Below are 8964 nucleotides of genomic sequence, written 5' to 3' on the forward strand. Positions count from 1 at the left end.
ACTCAATTTCAGCACATCCAAAACAACACTTAGATTTTTTTTGCAAAAAAGCTGGTGTTGTTTTTATAATGTCCAAAACAATTTGTAAATGATGAACATGGTCAGAAATATTTTTACTATAAACAAGTATGTCATAAAAAAAAACCAATATAAACTTTTGTAAATAAGGTTTAAAGATGTCATTCATAAGACTTTGGAAGGTTACCGGAACGTTGGTAAGCCCGAAAGGCATTACTAAGAATTCATAATGGCCTTCATGGGTACGGAAAGCTGTTTTAGGTATATCCTCTGGTTGAACCCTAATTTGGTGATATCCCGATCTTAGATCCAGCTTACTAAAGATGGTTGATCCATGAAGCTCACAAGAAGTTCATCAACTATAGGTATGGGAAATTTAACCTTAATGGTTTCTTTGTTAAGGGCTCTGTAGTCAACATAAAGCCTCCAACTTCCATCATGTTTTCTTACGAATAAGATCGGGGATGAGAATGGACTTTGGCTAGGTCTAACAATACCAGATTGTAACATTTCATGGACTATTTTTTCAATTTCAGATTTTTGAAAGTAAGGGTATCTGTAAGGTCCTACACAAACTGGTTTTGCACCTGGCTGTAATACAATATGGTGGTCATGATTTCGAGTAAGGGGTAATCATGTGGGTTCTAAAAACACTTCTGAATATTGGCTAAGAAGGTCAAATATTTGTGGTTCAACAAAAGTTTCAAAAGATAGTAAACTGGAATTTTCAGAATCAATAAGCTGAATAACTAGTCCTCTTTTATTTTGCCTAGAAACTTTACCAAAATTTTCTCCTTCTGCTAATGAGATACCAGTTGATGTCATACCTTGTAGTCTTCTAGGATTGTCCATGACTGAGAACTCCATTTGAAGTCGTGAGAAATCCCAAAGGATAGGTCCCAAGGTTCGAAGCCATTGAACACCTAAAACAATATCACATCCTCCCAAGGTCAAGATGTAAAAATCAATGGTATAGAGATTACCTTGTATGTGTAAAGGTACTGCTGCATAACTTCCTTCACTACGAATTGCCTGCCCATTAGCCACTTTGACAGAGAGTCCTTCCATTGGATCCATGGTAGATGAACCCTTTGAACAACAGACGGGTCCATGAAATTATGTATACTTCCCGTATCAACCAAGATAACTACTGCTCTTCCACAAATGTGCCCTACGAACCTTATTGTTTTTGGGTTTGGTGATCCAGATAATGCATGGATGGATATTCCAGGTTCTAACTCCACAATAAGGTGTTTCTTCCTTAAACTTGCCAGCACTCCCGTCTACAACTTCAGATTTGGGCATCTCATCATCACTTGATTCCTGACATTCCATGATAAACAGTCGGGCTGATTTGCACTTATGCCCCTGAACCCATTTGTCATCACAATTATAACAAAGCCCTTTATCCCGTCGCTCTTTCATTTGGCTTGGTGATAATATCTGGATTGGAACAATGGCTTGTTTTTCATGCTGGTTTAAAGGCCCAATAGTCGAACGAGTAGGAACAGACCCTAATCTTGCAGTTATCCTAAGGGCAGCCACATTCTCTTCCTGCATTTTTGCTAAACCAAAAGCAATATGTAAATTTGAAGGATTTAACATGCGTACCATAAACCGAATATCTTCCCGCAACCCTGTTATGAAACAACTGAGTTTGTAAGACTCAGCCAGTCCTCTAAGTTGATTTTAAATAGCCTCAAATTGGATCTTATATTCTTCTACTGTTGAAGTTTGCTTTAGTCGAATAAGAGCTTCCATTGGATCTTCATAAGGTGATGACCCAAACCTTGTCTGAAGATCATGCACAAATCCTTCCCAACTACTAATCCCCCCTGCTGCTTCAATGTCTTGGAACCAAACTGAGGCCTTCCCTTCCATATGGAAGGATGCCAATAGGACTCTGTGATGCGGATTAGTTTGATGGTAATTGAAGAATTGATTAGCTCGATATACCCACCTATTAGGGTCTTCTCCATGGAATTTAGGAAAATCCAACCGCACTGCGCGAGCATGAATTCCCCCATTATCTTTAAAAAGAGGATTAATCATTTGTCATGTAGAGCCTTCTGGATCACTAGTATTATGCACAGTCTTTATCTGTACCAATGCCTTCACATTCGAGGCAACCATTTCTAATTGATGGGCCAGCCCTTCAACCACTTGTTGCAAAGAATTATGATTTTGCTGACACTGCTCTTGATTTTGTTTGACAGCTGCCAAAGATTCTGCAAGCTGGGAATATCTGGTACCTGCACCCTCAGCCATTGGAACTTGGCTCTGATACTAATTGTCACGTTCAACTAGAAAAAAGTAGGATTAATTCGAGGAAATCCACAGCCTCCAATATTTCATTGATTGCAAATGTTTTTTATACCTTTTTCATTAACATGAAGACTTTAAATACAACTGGAAATAACAGCTGACCTGATTACAAGGACTCAAACCATAAAAATAGCATAACTACTTATGATGATATTCAGCTAACAACCCCAAGCTCAAGACCTATTCTTCAGCTAAAATACTTGGCTGTAAATCAACAGATTATAAACAAGTCTTAACTTGATGCCACGTATAATTATTATAGTCAATATTAAACTTAACTGGACTCTAGACTTGACTAAATTAAATAGTACTTAATAAATACTAGATCTTTATGCAGAACATTACTCAGCTCCTATGCCACATCATTGTGCACATAATAGGGCTGAGGTTAAGGTGAGCTAAAAGAAAGTAAAAGAAAAGGTTCAAACCAAAGAAAGTAGAGCATTTTGAAAAATGATACTTCAAACAAGATATTCCATCAAAGCTCATAAATTTTTCATCTTTAATCACCAATGCTTAACTCCTTTTGATTTCAAGCTCTTTCAACATAAAACCTTAAGAACATAAAGGAATACTTTTTTTTTATTTATTCTTTTTTCTTTTTTTTTTCTTTTTTTTTTCACCTTTGGCAACTTTGCCCATCTTTTTCATCAAAGCATCACTTCTTTCTTTCAACATAATTTCCAACCATAATTCCATGAGATATCACAAGTATATGCTTTACTAATCCTTGGCCAGGGGAAAAGAAAAACATATATAAAGTTAAGGCTTATACATGGATAAAGTAAAGAAAAGATAAACAAGCTTAAAAGGGGCTCACTAAGGATAATCTGCTTTAGGTTGGCTTTTTGTCTCGAGGGGTTAAAATTCCTAATGCCTTTATCATCTTCATGTATATTTGTAATGAAATATAATCTCAATAAGATATGAAGTAAGTTCTTAGAGATACATATCATTGAAAGAATGATGCACACTCAAAAGAATATAATTGTTGAAGGTTCAAAAGCTTGCATTGGATATAAAACACTATAAAGTCAACATGACATATTCTCAAAGTCAATCCCTAAACCAATTAAACCTTAAAATTTGCATGCATACTCCTTCATTTGATTTATATCTTCATCTATCTCAATTAATTCTCATACATAATACTGATATTCTCAAAAACCAATGGGAGTTAAAAAGATCAAACACAATTTATTTATTTTTTTGTAAGGAACAACAAAGAAAACTAAAATAAGAAAACCAAAATTCTCCCAATACCCCCACACTTAAAACACAACATTGTCCTCAATGTTGAAATAAAAGCAAAGGAACATAAGAGAATGACAAAGATAAAGTAAAATACAAAAAATAAAAGATAAGGAAAAAGAAAGCAAATCTGATTTGTTTTTCTTTTTGTGCTAGGTTGCCTCCCAATAAGCGCTTTTGTTTTATGTCATTGGCTCGACATGCTACATGCTCATTCTTCATAGATTGGTTCAATTAACTCCACATAAGCGGTGAGTTCAGTTATCCAACCTTCATAGAAAGGTTTCAAACGATGCTCATTGACTTTAAGTATTTTGTTAGTTTCTAAACTTGTAATTTCAACTGCACCATAAGGAAAAACATTAGAAACAACAAATGGTCCAATCCAACGAGAGCGTAACTTTCCAGGAAAAAGTTTCAAATGCGAATGATAAAGAAGGACTTTGTCCCCAACATGAAACTCCTTTCTTGTAAGCATTCGGTCATGAAGATTCTTAGTCTTTTCTTTGTAAATCCTTGCATTCTCGTAAGCATCATTTCGAATTTCTTCCAACTCTTGCAATTGCAACTTTCTTGCAATCCCAGCAGCATCATAATCCATGTTACATTGTTTAATGGCCCAAAAAGCTTTGTGTTCAAGCTCCACCGGTAGATGACATGCTTTCCCATAAATCATTCTATAAGGTGACATTCCTATAGGTGATTTATAAGCAGTCCGATAAGCCCAAAGTGCATCTCCAAGATGTAGACTCCAATCTCGCCGGTTAGGTTGCATTGTTTTCTCCAAAATGGACTTGATTTCTCGATTTGAAATTTCAGCTTGCTTGGCCATTCGTTTGAGGATGATATGCCGTGGAAGTTTGATGAGTCACATGATATTTGCGTAGCAATACTTCCATAGAACAATTGCAAAAATGAGTGCCACGATCACTAATGATAGCTTTAGGGATGCCAAACCTATCAAATATGTGAGTCCTGACAAAATCTAAAACAACCTTAGCATTGTTAGTTCATGTGGCTTTTGCATCAGCTCGTAACTTATCTTTTTGGGGTTTAGACAAACCTGGAGGGAATTCGTTGGTGACTAAATAGTTTACCAAATCAGCATACCATGGTCTTGTAGAGGAATGCAACATATACAACTGCTCATCGGGGAATGTCTCTCTTATTGTTTCGATCTGTATATCCTCGGTCCTCAGTTGACTCAAGTGATCAGCCACATGGTTTTCGGCACCTTTTTTATCTTTGATCTCAAGATCGAATTCTTGTAAAAGCAAGATCCACCTAATCAGTCTTGGTTTGGACTCCTTCTTCTTCAAAAGATACCTGAGAGCTGCATGGTCAGTAAAAACAATGACTTTTGTACCAAGTAGATATGACCTGAATTTTTCAAGAGCAAACACCACTGCAAAAAGTTCCTTTTCAGTTGTATGGTAATTGCATTGTGCTCCATCCAACATGCGAGAAGCATAGGCGATAACATGCAAATTCTTCCCAATTCTTTGCCCAAGCACAACTCCTACCGCATAGTCACTCGCATCACACATTATCTCAAAAGGTTCATCCCAATTTGGTGGTTGGATGATAGGGGTAGATGTGACACATCTCTTAAGCTCATCATGGGCATCTTTACATTCTTGATCAAACACAAAATCCACTTCTTTGGCTAATAGTCTGCACAAGGGTGCTGTAATCTTCGAGAAATCTTTGATAAAGCGTCGATAGAAACCTGCATGGCCAAGAAAAGAACGAACTTCCCTCATGCATGAGGGGTAAGACAATGATGAATAACATCTATCTTAGCTTTATCAACCTCTAATCCATGTGAAGACACAACATGCCCAAGAACTATTCCTTGTTCTACCATAAAATAACACTTTTCATAGTTCAAGACAACGTTAGTTTCAATGCACCTTTTCAGGATCAAAGATAAATTTTCTAGACATTTATCAAAAGAATCACCATACACCGTGAAATCATCCATAAAAACCTCGATTATTCTTTCAACATATTCAGAAAAAATACTCATCATACATCTTTGAAAAGTTGCGGGTGCATTATAGAGACCAAGGGCATTCTCCTATATGTATATGTACCAAATGGACATGTAAATGTAGTTTTTTCTTGATCTTTAGGATTAATAACAATCTGATTGTATCCACTATATCCATCAAAAAAGCAATAAAAAGACTTACCTGTCAGGCGTTCAAGCATTTGATCCATGAATGGTAATGGGAAATGATCTTTGCGTGTAGCAAGATTTAGCTTTCTATAATCAACACACATTCTCCATCACTCGAGATGCGAGTAGGAATGAGTTCATCATTTTTATTTTTCACCAACATGATTTCGGTTTTCTTAGGCACCACATGGATTGGCGCCACCCATTTACTGTCCGTGATGGGGTAAATGACACCTGCATCTAACAATTTCAAAATTTCAACTTTCACTACCTCCATCATAGGTAGGTTCAACCTCCTTTGCATTTCCCTTGTTTGTTTTGCGTTGTCCTTTAATAGTATGTGATGCATACACATTGAGGGACTAATGCCTTTGATGTCAGCTAAAGTCCATCCAATGGTCGTCTTGTGATCACACAACAACTTCACAAGTTTTTTTTCTTGCATACTTGTCAAACCTTTCGCTATGATAATGGGAAGTGTATTGTTGTCACCAATGAATACATACTTCAAATTATCGGGCAAAGGTTTCAATTCTAACTCGGGGGCCTGTAAAATAAATGGCAAAAGCTTTTTATGTGAGAGTACTAAATCAACAAAAACATTACCATGGGGAACAGTTTGTAAAGCTTGTAAGGCCAATACTGATTCGTGCACATTTTGGGGAACACATGCATGCCTCTCCATCTCTTCTATCTTGGTGAAATCATAGCCATAGCTTAAAGCTATGCTTAATCCATCTTCGCAATCAAAATCACAAACTTGCTGCACACACTTATCAATTTGGTCATAGCATGTAATAGAATAAACATTGCTATAAGGATATTTCATTGCATCATGAAAATTGAATTCAATTTTTTCATCTCTTACCTCCATAGACAAGGTATCCTTACCACAATCAATCTTTATGTTGGCAGTTTCCAAGAATGGTCTCCCAAACAATATAGGAGTGTTGGTTGATGAATCACAAGAATCATGTTCCATATCAAGAATATAAAAGTCACATGGAATAACCAAACTATCAATCTTGACTAGGACATCTTCTATCACACCAAGTGGGTAAACAAAACTACGATCTGCAAGTTCTATTACAATGCTAGTTTTATTCAAAGGCTATAGACTAAGAGAATCATAAACATGTTTAGGCATAACACTAATGGATGCACCTAAATCACATAAAGCTCTTTTAAAACTAGCATTACCAGTAACACATGGGATAGTAAACGTACCTGGGTCTTTTTGTTTCAAAGGCAGATTCTTTTGAACAACGGCAGATATAACTTCACCCATACTTACCGTTTCATGACCTTTCAGTTTGAAAGCTCTTTTGGTAGTACACAACTCCTTCAAGAATTTTGCATACTTGGAAATTTGCTTGACATCAAGCAAAGGAATGTTCAGTTCCACTTTCTTGAAAACCTCTAAGATCTCTTTTTCTTTGTCTTCTTTCTTTGACCTAGAAGAACTCACAGGAAAGGGTAGAATTGTTTTAAAACTGGAAGTCATTGATTGAGGAGTTACCTTTGGAGTGTTGGTCTTTGTTTTAGTTTGTGGAGGAGGAGGATGATGTTCCTTCTTTGTACTCAATTCAGTTTCTATCTCTTCTTCTTCCTCCATCTCAATTTGTTTTGACCTTTTCTCTTTAAGTTCTTTCCCACTTCGCAGCATGATCACACTAGCATTCTCTTTTGGATTCAATGCTTGGGAGGGAAATTTTCCATTCATTTGTGCTTCCAATTTCCCTACACTTGAAGCTACTTGCCCCATTTTCTTTTCCAAGTTATGAATACTTGACCTTGTTTCCTGTTGAAAGACATGACATTTTGTTGCAAGGTCACAGTGTTAGAAGCCAAAGTTTTCATCATCTCACGAAGATCATCATTGGATGATGAACCCATAACATTGGAGTTTGTGAATGGAGGGGGTTGTCTTGCTTGATAATTTTGTTGGGATTGAAATCCATGGGGATGGAACTGTCGGCTTTGATTGCCTTGTTGAGATAGGTTGTTGTAGTGTAAGTTGGGATGATCTCTCCATCCGGGATTGTATGTGTTGGAAAAGGGATCATATTTACGCTAGGGTTTGTTCGTTGAATGCTCCATCAATTGTATGAGCTTGTTCAATGTAATCTTCTTGAATTGTTGGGCACATATCTGAAGCATGTCCTTGTGAGGAGCATATGCTACAAACTTTCACCTGCTGCACATTTCCACAAGCCAAAGAACGCACAAAAGAAGTAAGATCATTAACTTTATTTTCAAGGTTAGAAATACTTACCTCATTTACTCGTTTGTTGGAGAAGTCTCCACGAGTGCCAAACTGTTTTGAGTTGGCTGCAATGTTTGAGATCAATTGGCGTGCAACCTCAGGTGTCTTATCCACCAATACGCCTCCACTTGCAGCATCAATGATACTACGATCAGTAGGCATCAATCCTTCATAAAAATATTGAATGAGCAGCTGATCGGGTATTTGATGATGAGGGCATTGAATACACAGTTGCTTAAATCTTTCCCAATACTCTGAAAGTGTCTCTCCATAAGATTGATGAATCCCACATATTTCTTTTCTTATGTTGGCAACTCGAGATGCTGGGAAATACTTCTCAAGAAAAATCTTCTTCATGGCATTCTAAGTTCCAATATATCCTGGGAGAATAGAGAAAAGCTATGCCTTTGTTGCCCCCTTTAAAGAGAAAGGGAAAGCTTTCAACTTAAACTTGTTCTTCATCAACTCCATTCGGTTTCATGCCAACACAAACCATATGGAACTCCTTGAGATGAGTATGAGGATCTTCTCCTGCAAGACCATTGAATGTTGGTAACAAATGTACAAAAACCAGATTTGAGCTCAAAGTTTACATTATTATCAATGTTTATGCATAATGGTTGATTTTCCACGTTAGGAGCAGCAACCTCCTTGAGTGTTTGTTGTCGTGCAACTGCCATGGTGTTGAGGTGAGCTTCCTTTCTTAACTTGCGTAAATTGCTTTCTAATTCAAGATCAGCCTGCACTAGACTCTGATTAGTAGAACGAGTTACTGGCATCAATCGCCAAGAAAACTCAAAAGAAAGCAACCACATAAGCGATGAAAAAAATAATGCAAATTATATGAAAATCCTACGCTAGAAAACTAAAACTGCCTAAAAACCTTAGAAAACAGTGGAATTTGGCCTTGATAGGGTAGGGC

The 8964-nt window shown here is 36.9% G+C and overlaps 1 non-coding gene across 1 annotated transcript; it reads left to right on the top strand.

Moving 5' to 3' along the window:
• The first annotated feature begins 8244 nt into the window (after positions 1-8244).
• On the top strand, positions 8245-8351 carry LOC118047609 (small nucleolar RNA R71). The gene has a single exon (XR_004687338.1). It is a non-coding gene; the product is annotated as a small nucleolar RNA R71 (small nucleolar RNA).
• Positions 8352-8964: the final 613 nt, after the last annotated feature.

This window comes from Populus alba, chromosome 1 (assembly GCF_005239225.2).
Source record: "Populus alba chromosome 1, ASM523922v2, whole genome shotgun sequence".
Taxonomy (NCBI): domain Eukaryota; kingdom Viridiplantae; phylum Streptophyta; class Magnoliopsida; order Malpighiales; family Salicaceae; genus Populus; species Populus alba.